Source organism: Meriones unguiculatus, chromosome 17 (genome assembly GCF_030254825.1).
Source record: "Meriones unguiculatus strain TT.TT164.6M chromosome 17, Bangor_MerUng_6.1, whole genome shotgun sequence".
Lineage (NCBI taxonomy): Eukaryota > Metazoa > Chordata > Mammalia > Rodentia > Muridae > Meriones > Meriones unguiculatus.
Genome location: NC_083364.1, coordinates 28560537 through 28582947, shown reverse-complemented (window position 1 = coordinate 28582947; position 22411 = coordinate 28560537). Strand labels below are relative to the sequence as shown.

At 45.3% G+C, this 22411-nt stretch overlaps 1 protein-coding gene across 4 annotated transcripts in view; it reads right to left on the bottom strand.

Annotated features, from left to right (window-relative positions):
• Positions 1–22411, bottom strand: part of Lpp (LIM domain containing preferred translocation partner in lipoma) — a 589358-nt gene that overhangs the window by 538695 nt on the left and 28252 nt on the right. For 3 of the 4 annotated variants that reach the window (XM_060370146.1, XM_060370150.1, XM_060370147.1), the window contains exon 2: positions 5611–5732. The exons of the other annotated variant lie outside the window; for it this stretch is intronic. The gene's annotated coding sequence lies outside the window, so the exon portion shown is untranslated. The remainder of the gene's footprint in view (positions 1–5610; positions 5733–22411) is intronic. 4 annotated transcript variants of the gene reach the window in all.

The following is a 22411-nucleotide window of genomic DNA, read 5'->3' as shown; positions in this document are numbered from 1 at the left end:
GAAGAAGGCTGGAGGATGTCAGAAAAATCACCCTTCTCTCTGGCACTTCAAGAACATGCCCCACGCAAGGCAGATCTCCTTACGCAGAGTAAATCATTAACCCTCACAGACATGGGAGTCACAACTGCTACTACCACACACACCAAGACATGGAGTGTCAATACTACCAGAACAAGTGTACACATACACACACACGCTCCTGCTCCAGGAAACAGCCTCTCAGCCCAGCAGGGAAGTGGCTGGTTTGAAAGCTTAAAGTCCACCTTAGGATGGGGCTGTCCAAACCACCTACAGACTAGGAGAAGAAAATCTTCCATAGTTGTTCATCTGATAGAAGGTCAAGGCCTAGAATAAACCAAGAACTCAACAAACTAAGCAACGCAAAATTAAACAGCCCAGCTAATAGATGAGCTGAAGAAATAGTCTTCAAAAGATAAAAGACAAGGCCGATAAACTTGAGATGTTGTTGAATCACTAACCATCAGGGAGATGTACGTGAAAACTGCCCTGAGAGTCCTTCTCATTCCAATCGGTACGACAGTCAGTTATCAATGACTGCTGGCAAGAACATGGACAAAAAAAAAAAAAAAAAAGCACTTTTACACACTTTGGGCAGGACAAAAACTGGCCCAGCCACTATAAAAATCAGGATAGAAGCCCCTCAAAAAGCTAATTTTACAACCACCACATGATCAAGCCGTCCTCCTCAGTACTTACCAAAAAAGGACTTTCCATCAACATGTCAGAGAGATACTCCAACACCACCAGCAACATTCACAATAATTCAGAAATGGAACACATAGGGATAGATACAGGAAACGTGGTCTATATGCATGATGGGGTTTTTTGCATTCACAAAAACTAAAATTATGCCATCTTCAGGAAAACAGATGCACCTAGGGACAGTCGTATGAAGCGAATTATGCCAGAATATGTTGGACATTTGCTCTCATTTGTGCTACAGATGCTACATAGATACATAAAATCATCTATGTATATACGACATGAAAGTAGAGAGAACTGTCTAGCGTGACAGCAACTAACCACAGGTGGGAAAGGGGAGGAAGGAGCGGGAGGAAAGGGAGAATGCCTATGTCAAAGTGCCCTAACACAGCCCAGCACTGTGCACAAGGAACCCAGATGACGAACGTGTTCAGCTCAAAGTGAGTAAGGAATCAACCAATACCTCACGCGTGGCACTTTTCTTAAGTTCACAAAACATGACATCTTCAGTGATGCACCTGTGATGGGACCCAGGAATGTAGCTGAAGTTACACAGACCATGAAATAACTCTTCTCAGACCTTTGGGCTGGAGAGCTTCCTGGACACTTGGTTTAACATGAATTATTATTTTTTTTAATTTTTATTAATTAGAGTTTATTCACTTTGTATCCCACCTATAGCCCCCTCCCTACTCCCCTCCTAATCCCACCTCACCCCCTCTTCTCCACCCATGCCCCTCTCCCAGTCCACTGATAGGTGAGGTCTTCCTTTCCTTCCTTCTGATCCTAGTCTCATCAGGACTGGCAGCATTGTCTTCCTCTGTGGCCTGGTAGTCTGCTCCCCCCTCGGGGGGAGGTGATCAAAGAGCAGGCCAATCAGTTCCTGTCAGACAGTCCCTGTTCAAATTACTAGGGAACCCACTTGGAGACTTAGCTGCCATGAGCTACATCTGTGCAGGGGTTCTAGGTTATCTCCATGCATGGTCCTTGGTTGGAGTATTAGTCTCAGAGAAGACCCCTGTGCCAGATTTTTTGGTTCTGTTGCTCTACTCATGGAGCTCCTGTCCTTTCCAGATCTTACTATTTCCCACTTGTTTCATAAGATTCCCTGCACTTTGCCCAAAGTTTGGTTATGATCCTTAGCATATTTGTTTTTCTTTTTGATTTTTTTTTAGCATATGTTTTGATACACTGCTGGGTAGAGTCTTTCAGAGGGCCTCTGTGGTAGGATCCTGTCCAGTTACCTGTTTTCTCCCTCTTCTCTTTGCCTTTCTGAATGAGGATTGAGGATCTTGGCCAGAATCCTCCTTCTTGGTTAGTTTCTTTAGGTGTACAGATTTTAGTATGTTTATCCTACCTGTACAACTACTTTGGGAATCAATCTGGCACTTTCTCAGACAATTAGGAATAGTGCTACCTCAAGATCCAGCTATACCAATCCTAGGCATATATCCAAAAGATTCTCAAGTATACAACAAGGACATTTGCTCAACCATGTTTGTAGCAGCCTTATTTGTAATAGCCAGAAGCTGGAAACAATCCAGATGCCCCTCAGTTGAGGAATGGATACAGAAATTGTGGTACATCTACACAATGGAATATTACTCAGCAATAAAAAAAACAAGGAAATCATGAAATTTGCAGGCAAATGGTGGGAACTGGAAAAGATCATCCTGAGTGAGGTATCCCAAAAACAGAGAGCATGAATTCTTATGATGAGACAGACATCAGGATCACAGACACACAGTCAAGCCGGACTGTTGGCAGGGCATGGTTGTCAGGGGAGGGAAGGCAAATCAGACAGTGCAAATCTGTGAAATGTTTGAGGACTACGTTGGAACCGTGAAGCTAAACAGGAATAAATCTAGTCAAATTGACTAAGGTCCAAGTCAAGGGAGAAAGAATGAAAGGAAACATAGGAGATTTGTTGAGTGCTCAGAGATATGACCCCAACTACCATATCTTTGGCTTCCAGGGGCCCCATGTCTTAGTATGAACCTACTCTATTGTTGATTATTAAGCTATTCAGAGGTGACATAAGTCCTTTTCCATATTATAAACAAATTTCTGGCTGTTGGGACTGCACTGTTAGGCTGCTTCTTCTGACCCCAAGGAGTTGTCAAGTCACAAACAGCCCCAGGCAAAGAGTAATGGTGCACAAGTCCTAAGCCCAGAACGGTCATTCCTGGTTGTATGATGCTGTGCAAATCAGCTCTACCGGGGCTCACATTTCCTTATCCAAAAGTCAAACAGCTAGCCTAGAATCATCCCGCTATGTACTTGAAAAGCAGTTTCTAGTTCTTCGGTCCAAATGGACCCTCCATGCTTATTTTGATCATGTGTCTATATTTCGGTAAGCACATGAACTCGAAGATAAGTCATCCTGAAAGTAAACAAGACAACTGGATCGAAGAACCTGCTGCCATACAGCAGCCGCAGACCTGAGTCCTTGAGTCCCACAGTGCAGCACCTCGGGAGTCTAGCTGGCAGGTGGAGAGGAAAGGGGTGGCCCTCACTCTTGTTGAGAGCACTGTATCTGCTGGTATATCAACAGCAGCCTTTCAGAAAAGAAATAAAATGTTTGTTCCACTGAAAATACTACCAAGGGACGGGACGGGAACTTCCAAAACCAAGGTCCCAGCAGTGAGGCATCAGGATAAATATGAAAGTCAGAACAAATGACTCACATTTACCCTCCACTTTGCAAACATGTAGGGGTTGAGCTCCTTATCAGCCAAAGGGTATTTCATTCTTTTCCTGCGTGCCTCCTCTCTTGCTCTCAGCCACGAAACACCTCTGACCCAACATGCCCGAGTGTTCCTGAATCCCCCTTAGCATCCCCACTGTCTCCCATGAGACAGAGATCACGTTTCCTACAGCTGTTAATTCCATCTTTGCAAAGAAAGTTCTTCCTTATATGGAGCCAAAGTCTGACTCCCTGGCCTTCAACCTCCTGCCCCTGCTCTACTCCTTAGGGCCATATGTCAACTAATGCTTATCTCAGAGGGTTGGAATTCTTGTAGGTAACTGTGTATATGGAAACAAAGCTATCCAAGACATCAGTCCACAAGCAGTCCTGCTGGTCTTCTGACCACATCACATTGCTGACTCTTCACACAAGTGTTAGCATTGTGAAATCCTTTCTTTTGTGGGTTTCCCAATGTGTGAAAGCTAAGTACTCAACATGTAGACTGCTTTCCTGTGAACTCAGAAGTGCCCTACAAAACCCTATCCTCCCCCAACATGTGTGCGTGTGTGTGTGTGTGTGTGTGTGTGTGTGTGTGTGTTTGAGAGAGACGAGAGAGGCTGAGCTCTAACACTGAGATGAATGTCCACCCTCCTTTCCACTTTTTACTTTCTATTTTGTAACAAGAGGCTCAGGTGATCTTGCACTCACTTTTATACCCCAGCTAAACCTCAAAATTGAAATCCACCTGCTGTAGCCTCCAGAGTACCTGGGCTTACAGGCCTGCAATGCACTACCAGGCCCAGGGAATGGACTTCTTTAGTTCAACACAAAAAGTTCAAGAGTAGCTCTCCATCCAGTCTTGCTCTGTGCCCATCCCTCATAGATGAAGTCTGTGATGCAGATCCCATTCCTCAATACTGGAACCCAGTCCTGCCAGACCCCAAAACATGCACATGCAGACACACAGACACTCATGCACACACGTCAAAGGCTCTAACAAAGAACATTAAGAATGAAATCAGCAGGAATGGAGGTCAGCACAATTCAGAACAATAACACATGGCAACAAGGTCACTGTGCTCACCCCAGGGTCGGAGTACCTCAGGGATGTTTGGTAGGGTGGGAAGGGCATATGTTCTCCTCACCCTCGGTTCGGCTGCACTACCAAAATCCAAGGTCCCCATGGTCAAAACAGCAGTGATCCACATTACCGGTGTGCTCCAGCATGCAGAAATGCCACCTCAGGAAATCTCCTCTAACCTCTCCTCACAATCGCCTTTGGGGCTAACACGGGCCCAGTGCGCCCCAAGGAAGACAGAGGCTGGGAGATGTCACACTGATTCCCAAGGCCACAGCAGGAGAGAAGACAAAGGGGCCTGAGCACCTGACTCCAGGTGCGGCTAGGCTCTAAACTCTTCCTGTGACCCCCGGCTCACTATAAAGCCTCTACGTCTCTAAGCCCAGGTTTCTACACCTGAAAGTCAGAGATTAAAGCAGTGTGGCTCGGCACAGTTACAAGGATCAAGTGAGATAATGAGAAGGAAAGCCCTCTGGAGAAGAGCAAGGCGGTCTAAGAGTGCGAGGGATTATTGTGTGATTACTTGTAAATGACTGTGCATTCCACTACAAACACACAAAGCAGTGAGGTCATTCATAAGACAAAGAAACGCGAGGCCCTGGGAAATTAAGGGAGGCTGATCTCGTGTTCTACAGGCTGGGTTATATGCTCCTCACACTTGCAGCTCAAAGCTCAGCAGCAGCTGTCAGGGTCTCAAATTCCAAGTCACACGTGTCTGCAGGGCAGCTCAAGACAAAATCGCCCTGTTCAGCTAAAAGCAAATGCTGGGGAAAGAGGAGCTAAAAGAGATGGACGCCTAGAAGACCCCTGAGAGTCTCGGTTCCGGAAATGTGGCCTTTGATGTTTTCCTTGGAGTGGTTGTTAGAAACACAGGCTCCAGTCTCACTGAAATCAGCCCATGGGGAAATAAACGTACAGTAAGGAGCTATTTACGAAAGAGCACTGGGGAAGCGTCCACGCATGAATTAATCAAGGGCACTAGATAGTTCAAGTTGCAGATACCAGAAGAGTAAGGATCTCCAACCAGTTAACCCCTCCGGCCCACCTCACAAAGCCTCCTCCTGAGTCTGGCACGCAGCCAGCATCAGGGAGAGCCAACACATTGGGTCCCTGTACGTACCAGCCTTCTTGATGGAGACCAGCCTTAAGAAGCGTCCCAAGCGGCTCTTAGGGCGCAGACCCTGAGCTGCCCTCTTTTCAAGCCTCTTCCAACACTCTAGCTGCCAAGGTTCTCTTCAGATCCTGCAACGAATCAAGTATTCAATGCTGTTTATGGAGGGACCATACACTCCCTGGAAATTTATCCCTACACTGGTGAGGAAACAGCTCGATGCTACTCATTTCCTGGCTAACACTATGTCACCGGTCTTCCCCTGCTAGAAAGAAGGCAGCATGGAGGGCAGGCTAGGGTTCTTTGATTCCTTCCCAGCAGCTTGCAGTCAGGTAGTAACATAGTAACTGCAGACAACAGTCATGAAGGTGCAGAGGAAACTGTGACAAAAAGAAAGATTCCAATGTAGGCAGCGAGATGATATGTTAGGAAACAGCAGTCAACTAGAGTCAGTGTAGGACATACAGGCCACTCACTCACTGGTGAGGGGTACCAGACAGGTGGCTTTAAACAGAGGCAGCTCAGGGCGACGATGAAATCCAGCTGTTCTGAGCTAGAAGAGTGGGGGTTGGCTTTGCTTGTTTGGTTATAGAGAAGCAAAGCCCCAATCGCACAACTGCTAAGATTCCTCACTGAGAAATACTATCAGTACTGACTATGATGTGATACAGATTTGCTATATGCCTGCAACTGTGCTGCGGTTTTCCACATACGAAGATTTGTGTGTTGTGTATTATCTAATAGCATTAGTAACCCTAGGAGCTAGGCACTCTCTTCCCAGGTCAGAGAGGATATGAATGGTAAAGATAAATCACATTGAAATCACAGAGATGGCAAACTAAAGATGCCAACCAACACATTCACAGTACAAACAAGACCCCTGGCAATTCCAGAAGGACTCTGTCCCTCTTCTCCCCCACTGATGACTCTCTAACCATGTCACTTCTATGCGATGAAATATGCTCCCTATAACTAACATGAATTCAGTCACATATAGCATAACTGTCTCCAAAAGCACTTGACAATCACAGTCCCGTGGCTGGGTGCCTTTCACACAGCGAGCACTTGATGTCTGTGTGTTTAAACAGGCACTGCCTTAGAAGCCTGGGTCAGGAAGGTAATATAATATGGGCCATAACAGTTCTCTTTTTCCTAGACAGAAAATTAAACCAGTCAAAGCAAGATGGCCAAGGTCAAAGGGGAAGACAGAGTTCCAGGTTGCTGCACTCAGGGCAGCTGGAGGGCTCTGCAGCCACACAGGACTGAGTGACCCTGATCGTCCAGCTGCTGTTCCTAGGGCCTCAGAGGGAGCGAGGCAGATCAAATACTTCCTTGAAAAAGGAAAACAGCCACATCCCACCAAGATGGAAATGTGAGTTCAGAAAAATGCTTTCAGCTGAGTGTCAGGGAGTCAAGGACATGCAGAGCTGGGTGTCTCTGCCCTGGGAACGTCACAGCTAGTAGCTGTGCTAAACCACTTTGTCATGTAGCCCTCATAAAGAGTTGTTAGGCTACCACAGTGATTTTCAACCTTTCATCTCTCAGCACAGTGTTTTCCTTTAAGTGAATACTGCGAGATGTTTAGTTTTTAAAGTGAGGGAAATCAGAGCTACCAGCAGGCTTCAAGCCTCCCTCCTGCTCCATTTCTCACTTTGCTGGCACCCCAATTCCAAGACCACACTGCAGCTTCCGCTTCCAAGGCTTAAAAACCATCGGCACTCTGAGTTCTTCAAGGTCCCTCCAGCTCTGATGTCAGTAACTTCCGGAGTCTGAGAGGTACCTCTTTTTTAACAGCTCTGTATTTCTACCTGTGTGACAGGCATGTATAATATGGATATGACATAGTTCAGGATGAAGAATTCCCAAGTTAGAAAAGCTGGGTTAAAATCCTGGTTGTGTGTGTGTGTGTGTGTGTGTGTGTGTGTGTGTGAACATGTGTAACAATAGTAAACAAAACATAAGAGACTATAAACTTGAGAGGGGGACATGAGAGGGGTTTGAGAGAAGTAACCAGGAGGAACTGGAGGGGGAAAAGAGGATGGGGAGTAATGTGATTCTATTTCAAATAAAATCACATTTTAAAAGAATCCAGATTTCTTTCACTTCTCTAAACCTCAGTTTTCTCACATGTAAAAGAGAAATATCCACCTCAAATGGCCCTTATGACAACGAATTAGCTTAATAATTTAGTTAATAGAATGCTACAAGATAGGCTACAATGTGATTATCAATTAGCTGTGCCTTGGTCCGTAAGTAAAAAGCACATAACCTCATGCCCTTGTAAACTCGTAGACATGCTCAACCCAAACAAACAGCCTGGCAGCAGCAAAGAACCAGCAAGAGAGACAGAAGAATGTAAGAGCTGAAGGGTGCGACCACTTGGGAGGTTTCCAGTGCTCCAGTGGGTGGCCTCACACCCAGCTACATATCTCAGTAATTGGACTTAATGGATTATCAGAGGGTGGTATGAGGGGAGATAGAGAAGATGGAGGACGTAAAAAGGGACTAGAGTGTATGTGCTATTTCATCACACGCACATGTGTAAAATTCTCAAAGACGTGTTTTGTTTTTTGGTTGGTTGGGTTTTGTTTTGTTTGTTTTTTATTGTTTTGTTTTTGTTTTGTTGTTGTTTTTGGTTGATTAACACTCTTCAAGTCCCAAATTCTCCTCTGAACAGCTTAAAGTTTGTCTTCAGATCTGAGAAACTGGGGGCATTAGAATTTTAGAATTCTGATGACAGCCATGTTGCCCACCTTACATGTCTTCTAATAAATAAGTATCTGAGCAAGAAATCACATGCCACATCTTGGCTCTACAGAATATGCACTGAACTCCCTCCCCCATAGCAGGGTGCAATTAAGGGGGTAGTGAAGGTCCAAGGCCAGCTCACCCAGGACCCTAGGCAAGATTCCTTGAAACACAGTTTCTTTACCCATAAAATGAGATTTATCAAGTCACCCTACACATCCGCATGCCCTTACCACATCACTCTGAAGGATGTCAGAAATAAATCCAGGCGCGCGCGCGCGCGCGTGTGTGTGTGTGTGTGTGTGTGTGTGTGTGTGTTCAGTCCATCCCTGAGATTACCTGCCCAACCTTCAGGGCCATGGAAGACCCAGCCAGAATGTCAGAAAACCATGAGGGAACACCATGCAGCACAACCATCATCACACTGACCCACAAGTCACTCCCCCAAAACAAATGCAGCCACAGTTGACAGTTACATGCACACTTTCAGCAAACTGCTGGTTTGCCTAAGAACTAATTATCAACGCTAGATGCAAGAGCATCAACATGGAGGGCACAGTGCGCACCTGGCATGCTTCACAACCTAGATGGTCCAAAAGCAAGAAGAGGAAACAATACTCTTTCCTGGAGGACTCTTGGGAGATCGGCTTCTCTGGTTAGAAGCTACTGCTGCTGACACCTGGCCACCACATTCTTGCTTAGCTGTGGAGACAATAATAGCATGGTGGGCCAGCATGGCCCCTGTTTATTCTATACAGAGATAATGCTGGCTGCCTGGCTCTCCCAGGAATACAGGACCCTAGACCTGGCAAAAATTGTCACCTAAGCCAAGTTCTGGAAACCACTTGTCTGGTGCACTCATTCATGGAAAAAAAAAAAAAAAAAAAAAAAAAAACCCTGCTGATGTTTACATTAGGCACATGGTAAGTGAAGGGTAGATCTGTGCTCTCCAAGATCCTGCTCCAATGTTACATGATGTGGTCCCTCAAGGCAACAGGGCCCAAGTGTCTCCAGAAACTATCCTCAATCTTCTGGTCCCATGGTAAACAGACCCCACTACCACCCAAGACACTTCTTTAGAGCGAAGTCTTGGCTTATGTTGGGTCCTCCATCCCCTAAAGCCTCCAACCCAACACCCACATCCACACACCCCTCCAAGAACATCAGCAGTTCTCAGCAGGAGTGGAACTGCCATTTGGAGAACGTAAGTTATGTATCCACTGTGTCTCCTGTATTAAAGGACATCTAGCACCTCTAAAAACCAATAGTGACCTGCCCTCCGGAGACTAAGACAACAGAACACTCCTGTGCATTTTCAAATTCCCTCACAGAGATGGCACAGCCTCCAGCTCTGAATCACTAGTCTGTAAAACGCCCTCATTCCCAGCCTTTTAGAATGATCCGATTCCCTGGATTTGCCAACCTCCCATGTAGAACATCAATCATGATCTTCCTCGTACTATTCTTACTATGCATTTGATTTATTCTCCTTCCCAATATGGGCTCCCAAAGGAAGAATCCAGGCTTCATTTCTCTCCATATTGCCAAGTGAGGCTCATGGTCAGGTTAATAGTAAGTGTTTATTAAAAGCCTGAAGAAAGAAAGAAAAAAAAAAGCTGTGCTAGGGCACAGAGCCTAGGAAGAGATTAAAATGAATTGGATCATCACAAATAAACTACTCTTGTCAAAACTAAGGAAGATGCAATTAAAAAACTGAAGGTAGGTAAATAGCCTGCTCTTTTGGGATATTAAGCATACTAATTTATATAAATAAACTTAAATAGTAGATATTATACTTAATTATATTACTACGATATTGAGATGAATTATAAACATTAAGTATTTCCGGATAATAACTCCTGGGAATTTTAAATGAATGTGTTAGGGGCACATATATTATCTCAATTGGCTGAGGGTCTGTTTTCCTGCCCTAAGTTACCTCACAGCCCTACAGAACATTCTGCTGAACTTAGTATCTCCCTCGGTCTCGCAAAGCTCAGAAACGATGCTCCATCACCAAGATGTGCTTGTGTGAGATAGTGAGAGGGGGGTGAAATCAAATCTCCCTGCTGCTCAGTATGTAATAGAGACTCAAACAATCCCTGCATTGACAATGTCATAGCCAGTCACCAGCCACAGGGACGGCAGGGCAGCCAAGTTTCAGACACCTCAACAGTGGCTTCCTAATCCCACTTTCACTGTCCCTAGGTCATGACTATATAATCAGTTTGGAAACGCAACAGCTCTGGATGGCACCTTCTGACTCCACTGTCCGCAACTTTCCAACAATTTTGTTAGCATCTCTTGCTCTGAGTTAATTCCTTCCGACTTAAACTATACAGAATGCTTCTCCCCATGTTATTTCTAATAGATAAAAGAAGGGGGAGGGAGACAGAACTGGCTACCTGGTTGAACCATCTGTTTCTCTGTTTCTCATGTGTCCCACACTATGTCCTAAGATACTTCCTGTACACGGGAAAGAAGGCCTCACTTTATTGTACTGAGCCAGGTACAATGATCTAATCACAATTACACAAACAAGCTTATGGTCAGTGTAAGCACGTCTCACACCACACACACACACACACACACACACACAGAAAACCATTCTTATGGCATAATTATTGACCTTTTCCTAAAAGTTCCCGGCTTGGACTGTTTTCAAGATTTGCACCTCACAGGCTTGCTTGGTGCTCCCCTGGACCCTATAGCCACACACAGCCCCACACATAGGACTTGAGAAACATTTGTTCCTTTCTCCCCCTCTTGGCTAAAAGGAGACTCCTACAGTGTGCCCTGAATGATCACCCTAGCTGTAAGTCCAGCTCTTACAGAGCTTTGCTACGGCAGCTGGACTTGAAATCCTCGCCCCTGAAACCTGGATGAGTTTGACACTGCTCCAACCCATGGAGTGGAGTGTCACAGCTTCTGATTAACAACTACTGGCTTTCCAGCACGGGTGGTCAGTGTTCACCTCACCCCTTCCCGCCCTTCATTCCTCCCTCCTCACATCCCTGTCCCGTTCCTGCTTTCCTTTAACCCCCATCTTTCCTTTCAACTCCTTTAAACTAAGCTCACGCTGTGAAGATATTCTAACATGGAGAAACACATACAGCAACCCTGACCTGTGGCTTGTCACCATTTCATGGCTCTAGCGCCCAACCTCGAAGGCCGCCAGCCTTGTAGAATAAAGTCTCTAGCCAGGTAGATACCAGCCTCCTCCTTCTTCATCCTGCCCAAATTCTTGACCCGGAAAACGCATGCACCCACACGACTGTTGTATGTCCTAAGTTTGCAGATAATTTGTTGCACAGCAAGAATCCACAGGAACAAAGCCCTGCTTGTTCTCTTAGCTCCACCTGGTCTCCGTTCTGTCCATTCAGAGCTGCCTTCCTTTGCTGACAATAGCAGCTTATATGGAGACTGGCTCCTACATGGGGTCAGAAATGAGGTACAGGTTCTGTTACTGAAACTCTGGAACACAGTAGAGTTCATGGATGTAACAGAGATAAAAAGACCAAGCAGCCCTGATCAATTCTACATCTGCCTAGCAAGTATACTGAGCAACATGGCTCGTCTGGGCCTCCGTTTTCTCACCTGTAAGATGGGTGCACAGGATTAGAAAGGCTAACTGCTGAAGGGATTGTGGAGATGAACTGAGAGAATGATCTCAGCACTTCCGCCAACACCTGCAACCTCAGACACTAAAATACAGCCATCTTGATGAATGTTGGCTGTCCAGCCCCTCCCATCTCCTAGAGTGATTGCATCTCCAATACAGCACTGCTCCCCGCTTCCTGCTCTCCTACTCAGCACGGAACCCAAGGCCTCAGACACGAAGGTCAAAAAACCCTAAGTCATGGCTACAAACTACGCAAAAACTCCAATCACTTGGAGACTGCGCGCTCCAGTGCTAGGGGTGTTCACCCTGGAATCTCTGGCTTAGGTTCCATTCCCAGCTTCGTCAGGACTTGCCTGACCTTCTTGTGCATATGTTTCCTTATATGTAGAACAGGGACAGAAACGATATCTTCCTCACAGAAGCAATACAGGGAGAAGGTAGAGCAGTACTGTATAAGGCCATCACTTACTAGCGTCACCAAGTGTGTAAATGTGGGAGCAATCTGAGACTCATTCAATTGTGAGCCTTATCCAAAGCCAAGCGGCTGTTGTACAAGGTAAAGAGGCAGGATCCAGGCCCATCTCCTTAGCATCCTACCAAAAATCCAAAGTGTTTCCCATTTGACTTCCCCAAAAGCACATTTAGTAGAAAAATGTATCTAAGTGGAAAGGGAGAGAGCAGTCCAGACATACCAGAGATATACCTCTGGGCATAGCAAGATGATAAGGCCAATGTTAGAAGCCCTGCCTTTCAGCACAGTCAGCTCCTGTGGGTAAAATTAGCTCAGCTCTGCTTCAGTGCCAACCGGAGCCCCAAGGCAAACTCACCCCAGGCAAAGCACGACCTCACCTGACCCTCACTCTCAGGAAGGGGTCCCTCATGCACCTCATTAGGGACTAGGATGACTCACTTTGCTGTTTCCTGTCTCTGGCTGCTGAGGTCACCTCTCTGCTATCCAAAAGCGCTGCTCCACGGGAGAACTAAGGACAAATGCAAGCAGCCATTCCAGCTTTCCTTCCTCCGAGGCAGCTCACAGCAAGGACGAGGAGCCCGCCTGCTATGCCAGCTGTGTGCTGAGAAAGCTCTCCTGAGTTGTATAACCCAGCTCACAGGCAAAGAGCGGGCATTTGCCCAAGTAGACCCCTACGGTGACCAGCCTTAGCTTACTACGAAGAGAACAGCCCTCTGCAGTATCTTTGTATCCAACAGAACACAGCACAGGAGACCAGGCGCCCTTTCACCTGGCACCACAAAGGCCAAGCTCAAGAATTCCCTCTCCCAGGACTCTCCACAATCACACAGTTACTTGGCTAGAATTCCTGTTGATTCTACAACACCACACCTCTCACCTTTATTTTTGAGCACTTAACTTGTTCAGAAAATACCTAATGGACACCTATTTTGTACCTCAGGATACAGAAGTGAAAAGAAAAAAACAAAAATAAAAATGACCTTTTCTCTCAAGGAAAGACAGCCAAGTTCAACAAAAAGCCTAAATGTAGAGATAAGCAATGTCAAAGGTGGTGTGAGAGTGAAGTCCTCAAAGGCACAAGGCCCTGGATTGAGTGGGCAGTCATGGGAGCAGTGTTTCAGAGAAGGAAAGTAGTCATAGAGGTGACAGAGAACCCAGGTAGAATGCCTGAACACACAGCTGTCTCCTGCCATCTCTCCCCTTTAACAGATACAAAAGATTTGGGATTTCATCCTGGGTGAAGAAATTGGACCACGGTGAAGAAATTGGAGAATCTGAAAATGTGATACAAGCATGAGCATGTTTCTGGGTCTATAGTTCCACTTTAGAGGAATAGAGAACACAATCAAAAAGGGTAGGAATGGGAAAAGAAGAAGGCCAGCCGAGAATGCTGAATCAGAGAGGGTGCAGGCTCAGGAGGGGCCTGAGAGACCAGAGGAAAGGGCGTGGAGAGGCCGCTACCACAGCTGACACAAACACAACCTGAAGACAGCAAAGGGGAATCAGCATCCGGCAGCTCCAGTTTTCAGGCTTGGGTGACTCAGCAGATAGACGGTGAGTTGCCTTCCGGTGTGACAATGACATGCAGAGTGCTGGGTCTCTTTAAAGATTTCCAAGTGGAATGTCCAAGAGGCAGTTACATACATGGCCTACAGCACAGGAGTTCCAAACCAGGAACCCTCAAGCACCATGACAGGAACACAAAGATGCAAAGACAACCCAAGACAAAGTTCTATAATTCCTACATCTGTGGCATGTGGGAGAGACAGAAGCCAGTAAGGAGATGTTAAAGAAAGGCCAGAGAGGTAAGTGATGTCAAGAGTGCTAGACTTGTGAAGGTTACAGTACCACAGAGGCCAGGAAGAGCTATGCTACAAAGTACTGGAGTTGCCTTCACCCAGCGGGGTGGAATGCCTCTTGTCAGACTGAAATGGGTCAGGGCAAAAGAAAGGAGGTAGACCCGTGTGAAAAGATAAGGAAAGAGGAGAGACAGACCAAGCTCAGAGACCGGGGTCCCACACAGACTTTGCATCTCTTACCAGACTTCTAGACTAGCCTTGTATTCAAGAAACAGCGAGTGCCACAAATACCATTGTGTACTTCCTGGCAGTCAGGTTTTTTGAAAAGCTACACTGATTAATTTCAATAGCGTATTTCATTTAATAACATACCCAAATACCATTTTTAAAATAACCGAGACAATAAAATTTATTTAAAAGATATTTTATATCTTCTCTTGTACTAGGGCCTTTGAAATCCGATGAGAAGTTTAAATTGACAGCACATGTCAATTTGAGGTATCCACATTTTGAATTCTCCACTGCCATATGTCATTCTGATTTAAGATGGACGAATCAGGGCTCAGCATGGTACCTGGCACAGTGCACATTTTTTAAAATACGATGAAGTACATAGATAGATGGATTAGTAGAAGAATAAACAGATGAGCTACATTGTCATTTCATTGAGAAATTCAGTGATTTTCACCAGGTTTCTTCACTCAATCAACTATACTTTAAGTATGAATCTTAGGCTATATTAAGAATCAAGCCTCGATATAGCTTGATGTTAACATTAGAGACATAATTTTCATTCCTTTTTCTTTAAAAAAATCACAAATGTTGTCAGTCTCTTTGGGGAAATAGAGGGGCAGTAAATCATTCTGTCACAGACTAGTCAGAGGAACTACTGTTCGCACAGATATCAGACCTTACTTCTCAGTGAGTATCAACTGTCCTCACAAGAAGACCATTCTAAACCTCCAATTGCAACTCGTCATGTTGTATAAGCTCACTGTAAAGCTCATGTGAAATGTGAAAATGCAAAAGGAGTTCCCCATTATGAAAATACAGAAGTGTTTCCTTATCATAAATACACCCCATAGAACACTGCACATTAGACTCAAGAGTTCTCAGTGCTCTAGCAAAATACTGTTTCAGTTCCCAGCACCCCACACGGCAGCTCACAGCTGCCTGTAAGTCCAGCTCCAGGAGATCCAATGCTCTCATCTGGCATCCGTGAATGGTCCACCTAAACTCACCATTTGCTTTCATTCTACTTTATTCTATGCATGACACACTGCAGCAGCTTGGGAGCTAGAAAAGATAGGTGTGAAGCTGAAATGAGTACTTCCTAGAGGCAAATCACCAAGAGGAGACAAAAATAAGATGACTGGCAAGCTAATTTTACTGACCAGAGTCACCATCCTTGGACAAAAACCTTTCCTTCAATACTCCAGCATGCAAGGTTTAGGGCTGAATAACTTAGGTACTGGATACAGATGAGTCTCACACACGCACACACACACACACACACAGGCACACACACACACACACACACACACACACACCTCTGTAGTAGACACAGTGCCTGTCCAGGAAACTTTGCTGTTTCACACAGACATGGTATTCAATATATGACAAGCAGTTTCCTACACACTTTAGAAATACTAATTGATTTCACCTTCCCTACCATCCTTTGCCCACTCTTCAGTGGGGAAACTGAGGCAAAAGTAGACAGAACACAAGATGTGGCAAAGCTGGAGACCAAATCTCGACCATCTGACTCTGTTTCATCATCATCAAGCTCCGCTGCCGCTCAGCTGGTTTTGTATCCTTGTTTTTATTGCTAGGGTTTGAGTGTAACATCCCACCTCCTAAAATACAGCAAGAAATATTAAGGGTGTGTGGACAGCACAGAACCAGCGTTCTCTCCCTATAATGAAGTCACTGGAGAGGCTAAATCTTTACCAGGAACCACGCCATTGACATATGCCAAGAAAGTCCTGTTACAAACCAGAAACACCCACCATCCATATGATCAATACATTCCCTCTGTCTTCCTCAGGATGGTATCTCAGAACGAAAGCTGAGTCTCGCGGGGCAGAGAGGACAGACAAACGGAACCATCCACGCTCTCAGCAGCAGCCCTGTAGAAAAAACACTGGCATGCCCTGGTGCTGAGGCTCCCTCTTCCCTGAGCCCTGGCAGAACCTGAAGCAAGAATTTTCGACCCCATTTTGTAGAAAAAGATGACACCTCCAGTTCTTACTAGCACTCTGCTCTTGTGCAAGGAAAAGATTTGTTTCTCATGGATGTCACGCAGACTGATGGGATGAGGAGGCAATGTGGTATGTATGAGGCATAGAACTGTCAGGCTTCGCAGTCAGACAAATCTGAGCTCAAGTACTGTTTCTGCCATTGTGTGACTTTACGTAAGTCACCCAAACACACTGAGTCCTGAGCCCCTAACCAGCAAAATGAATGAAGGATGAAAACCCCTAACCTATGAGTTGTTGCAAGATAGGATAGAGTACTTATAGACTTCCTGACAGGTAATGTAGGAAGGATATTATTTAAAGGAAAAACAAGGGCCACCACATCATCCCTCTCGCTACCTTTTCATTCACCGGTGAAACGGCTCTGTGGATCTGGTGCTCTTCTGGATATCTGTGCTGCTCTACCGTTGGGTTCTACTACACCCAATATCTGAGCTCCAACTTCTGCCACAGCTCCACTCTCGTTTCTGGCCTGATCTCTCTTCTTCCAGGGCTTATAGAACTCCTATTCTTAGAGCATAGCCAAACCCAGGAAACCTTCACAAGCATCCCCTTTCCTGTGCCTAATGGCTACATCAATTATCATATTGATGACACTAGGAGACAGAAAACACCCAAGAATGAAGGTAGCCAAGGCACAGACACAAGGCAACACTTGTTACTAAAATGTTTTCTTACGCTGGCTACAAAAAGAAAAACCTTCCATTTTGTGACTATCAAGTATACTAACATCATCCTAATTTTCCCAGCCCCTTTTATCTCCACACACCATCAAGAAGGTTCCTTCTTGCAGAACCGGTGATAACCATTGCAGGCTATGATAGACATTCAGTGCCACCTCTATCTATGGGGACAGCCAATCTACTGGAGTGCAGATTAAGTGTGGGTAACCTCAGGCAGAATGCATGCCTCCCAGCATTCAGAGCACTTGGCTCTGCAGATGCTAAGCTCATTGGGTACCTCAGGTGTCTCCTTGATCAGCAACAGCCTGGCACATCAGAAGCCTGCAAAAAGGCGTACTCACCAACTGCCCCATACGTACAACTGTGAAGTCAGACCTGCAAAAAGGCGTACTCACCAACTGCCCCATACGTACAACTGTGAAGTCAGACCCAGTCTGACTCCAGGCTTTCCCAGTTACTCAGTTCACCTCCTGACCATGGCCCCTCTAAAAGCAACCTCACCTCCTCTCAAAGCTACAACCAGAAAGCCAACCCTCTGCTAAACACTTCCAAAGGTCCTCTGTCACCACTAATCAAATCCAGACTCTCCCAAGACCGCCAACAAGGATCCTCATTCTTGACCTCATTCCAGGAATAAGAAAACAACCAAAGGAAACAGTGTTTCCTCTGAGCACACAGAAGGCAACAAATAAAAAGTAACCAAAGCTGGTTAAGAAACAGTGCTCTGAGCATAGATAACTGCAGGGTTTTTCTTTGTTTTAAGTTTTTGTTTATTTTTTAAGTTGTTATACTGAGCCATTCCACCTCCATGATGCAATGATACGAGAGGGAGCTAACTTCTCAAGGCACACAGTTGATTCAGGATACACTGTAATCCCCCCCCCAAAAAAAAAAATTCTCAGCCCTGAGCTCTTGCTTCCTCAGCCAGTTGTATCTCCACACACTGTCTCAGAGTAGAAAGTGAAAACACAGCATGTCACTGTCACTCCCTGGCTCCTGAAACTGCTGCATGCTCTTGCTTAGCATGCTCACTATATCCGAACTATGCTATATCTCCTTACCTGACTCCTATCTCTCTCTACCCATAAACCTGAAGCATTGTGGAGCACCGGGCTCGGCCTGCTCTCATTCTCCCCAGAACCTGGAAGAGAGTGGAGCACAATCATATCAAGCCAACATCAATCCCCTCCTCTGTTACCAGTTGCAGAACCACAAATAACCAGATCTCTCCATGCCTCGCCTCATTCTCTTTAACATCCAGGGGCCCACCGCTATTGAAAGAAGCCAAAGTGCATGCGCCCACAGTCCACATGAGAGAAGCACTCCTCGGTATGGATCTGCCCTCCCTTTCTCTACCAGGCCCCCAGCATCCCCAAGGGCTCCTTCCATCAATCACCTCTCCTTGCCTGCAGCACCTAAAGCCACAAGTTCACCTCTCAGCTTCCCACCATCACCCCCTCCTGCCTTTCTGAGGCAGGTGTCTACAGAGGGCAGAGCACGCAGCTGGAGCTAAGCGCACTCTCATGTCTGCCAGGCATTGACCTACTTCCCGGCCAGACTAAGGCAGGTGATGCTGCCACTGACTCAGCAAGGTCTTTTTTCGCTTACTCTTTACCTCGAGATTTCTTGGACACGGGACATAACACAGAGACACAAAGCTGTGGAAATCAGACCAGAGGAGGCACTGCCAGCCTGCCCGCCGTCACCCTCTTATTCTGTAGATAGTGTAGAGCATGTGATGAGGAGAGTATGGGTGTCCTGGTCAAAGTAAACCTCAAATTTCCCAAACATTACAAACAATAGCACTTAAGAAAGAGCCTTTCCTGCCACTTCCCCTCGTCTGGGAAATTATTCCTCATGCCTAAGATCAAAGTCCTCCTGAGGCCATCCCAGGCACTCGCCTGTCCTCCATTAAACGCACCACATCTTCCTAGGTGAAAAAAAAACTCTCTAGTTTCCATCTTCATAAGGCACAGTTTGCACAGAGGAAGGAAGCTGCCCACATTTCAAAGCTGGATGTGGTGGAGCAGGGAGAGAGCAACGGAAGCAATGAAGGGAGTGTAGTCTAGTGCTGGCTCCGTGCTCCTCCGTACTAACCCTAGGTGAGTCCCTCTCCTGTCCCTGCTTCTCCTGCTGCACCAAACCCTCTCCAAGCTCTTACACTTCAGCTCTGTGTGCCTCATCACCAGCTCCAGGACAACATCATCACTCGGTATCTAAAATAACTAGACTGTGACTCACCAAGCTCAGATTTTTTTCCACAGTGCAACGGGGTACGTGTCCTTCAGTGTGTGTTCAGTGTCCATCAGTGACTTAACATGGGTCTCATTTTTCCACAGTAATGTCATACAGACTTCTTTGGTAACCAAGCTGTAAAAGTTCCCTGATGAAGTTTCTTAATGCTACTAAGAACACTAAGCCTCCTTCATACTCTTCCTGGGACTGTAGCTTTCTTAATGGAATAAACAGTCTGTTTATTCTAACAGCCCACCAGCCCATAAATCCCTTCCTGCTACATCAAGTACATAAGCAGCTGTAATCTGAATGCTCTGATGAAAGCCGCCCTTTGCTTTTTAAGAAAGAATCTCATTTTTCCAGAATTCACTGGGAAAGAATTCTAGTAATTATGGGTGGCGATCCAGTTAGAGGTGTCAGTATTGTAACATAATTGACCACAAAATTGAGGGTGAGAGAATATTCTGGGCCTATTTCCTAGTGAGTCAATTTCTAGGGAGTACCAAGATTAATGTCATAATGTATCTTCCTGAAGCCACCAAAAGATGCTATTCTTCTCCCAGATCCTGCTCCTTTCAAAAACAGAATTCTCAAATGAGAAATGCCCTAAGATCCACAAAACCCCATCACAAGCCATGTGAGTGAGAATGGTACCCAAACATGACGGCGGTGGCACCCACATGACATAAAGCAAAGGCAGAGGTGCCCTGCACAGATATGTCTCTAAAGTGTGATCGATAATCGACACACCTCATCCAACAATATGCAAGAAGCTGACACCATCCACCCAGTGCGTCAGGTGAATGGCTGCTCTAAGTAGTTCATAAGTGTAACCTTGATGCCAGTCTAGAAATATGAGTCTACATTAAGACAGTGGCACTTGAGAAAAGGAGATGTAGTGTGCACGATGCCCTCACAGTGTAAGGGGAGCCTGGTTGTTTTTGTTTGTTCGTTTTTCACTAGATAAAAAGTAGTAGGTTATACTACTACTTCCTGCGAATTCAAATATTCCTTCCTGGAAGGAAGAGGGAAGCCCTCAAAACTCGGGAAAACTAAGGACTCAAAAGGCTCAGGGAAACTTAGGTCTGAAATCTCAGAGACTGTTGGCAGATTCAGGAGGCTATTGGCAAGGGGGGGGTACATACAGTACACAATCTCTGGGGAACAGGAGATTCTTTGGCAGAGATGCCTATAAGCGGGGCAGGAAGCTCCAGGGCTGAGCGCTTTTGAGCTTTTCCATGATATGGTGGGAAACAGCCACCCTTGAGTCACACCAACAAACACAGTGCTTCACCCATCTGCATTTGGTCTGCCTTCAGCGTGATGTGAAGTGAACAGGCATATGTAGTCATCTCCCCAAGAATAGTCAAACAACAGGAGAAAATCGGGGGGGGGAGTGTCTGCATCCTCAAGAAAGCATGGCATGGCAGAAATGTGCAGAACTTGTCCAAGGGAACAGAATGTGTGAGTGCAACAGGAGGAAGAAACAATAAGAAAGACAAAAGACACAATGAGGTTGAGAGCGCTCGGTTTTCTTTCCCTAACAAGCCCTAAATACTGGGAAAATAAATACCTCATTGTAACCAAGAGGTTCACCGTAGCATTAAAACCCAAATCTGCGATGATCATGAAGAGCTAAATGAACATTAGATTTTGATGTAGGGAAAACTCTAGTTTTCTATGAGTGCTTATGACCTCAGAACCCTGAAAGCACCCTGGCCGCAGCACCTGAGTTAGCCCAGTATGCATCAATGTCCCCTAGATCACAATGTACACACTGCTGTTTCAACCTAGTACAAACCACAGATAGAGCACAGACATAAAGATCGTTGCAAACTATATACAGTTGCACACATAACCCATTATAACCCTTTAAGACAGCAAAGGTGAAATCATTACTGACAAGTTCAAGGCTAAACTAGAGGATGAAAATTTGGAAGGAATGCCAAAGGCTCTGTGAAGACACTGTGAGGACTGACTCAGCAATCTCCATTATGCTGCTGACATACACTTATAAGGGAAACAAATAGTTATAACAGTCTATGCGGGGGCTGGGGAGATGGCTCAGCTTTTAAGAACACTGACTGTTCTTCCAGAGGACCCGGGTTTGATTCCCAGCACCCACATGGCAGCTCACAACTGTCTATAACTCCTGTCCCAGGGGATCTGACACCCTAACATAGACATACATGTAGTCAAATATCAATGTACATAAAATTAAAAAATAAATAATAAATAAATACAGTCTACGCAAGAGCAAAAGACTAGGAAAAGGGAAACCGCACATGTGAATGGGCTATAAATGAGTAAATCCTTGTCTATAATAGAACAAAGACAATAGGTATATTTTAAACTAATAGCTCAGGAAATAAAGACAGGAATATATTTTTTCCCAGAAATGACAGTAAACAAAAGAAGAATTAAACAAAACTGGGTACAAGTGGCTGATTATTGGGAATGAGATTGTGTTGGGAAGAAATAGGATAAGAAATCTCTATTTTACCACAAACACTTCTGGATTGTGTTTTATTTTAGATTATAGGTATCAAGGACAAGCTGGGCATGGTAGCGCATGCCTTTGATCACAGTACTTACAAGGCAAAAATAGGTGGCTCTCTGTGAGTTTGAGATCAGCCTCGTATACAAAGTGAGTTATAGGACTGCCAGTACTATGTAGAGAGACCCCCCAAAAAAAAGCCAAAAAAGAAGATAGAAACTAAAGTTTCTCAATGTGAAAAGAAATTGCTTGGGCTGGCGAGAAGGCTCAAGGGGTGAAGACACTGCTACCAAATCTGATGGCCTGAGGTGGAATCCCAACACACATCATAGTAGACAACTAACTGCATGTGTACAACATATACACACACATACACAGAGTCACACACTAAATAAAGAATAAACGGATGTTTTAAAATACTTGCTGTCTAAATATGTTTACCATATTTAATAATAATGTTTTAAATTACCATGGCTCAGAGTTCATCAAAAGAAGA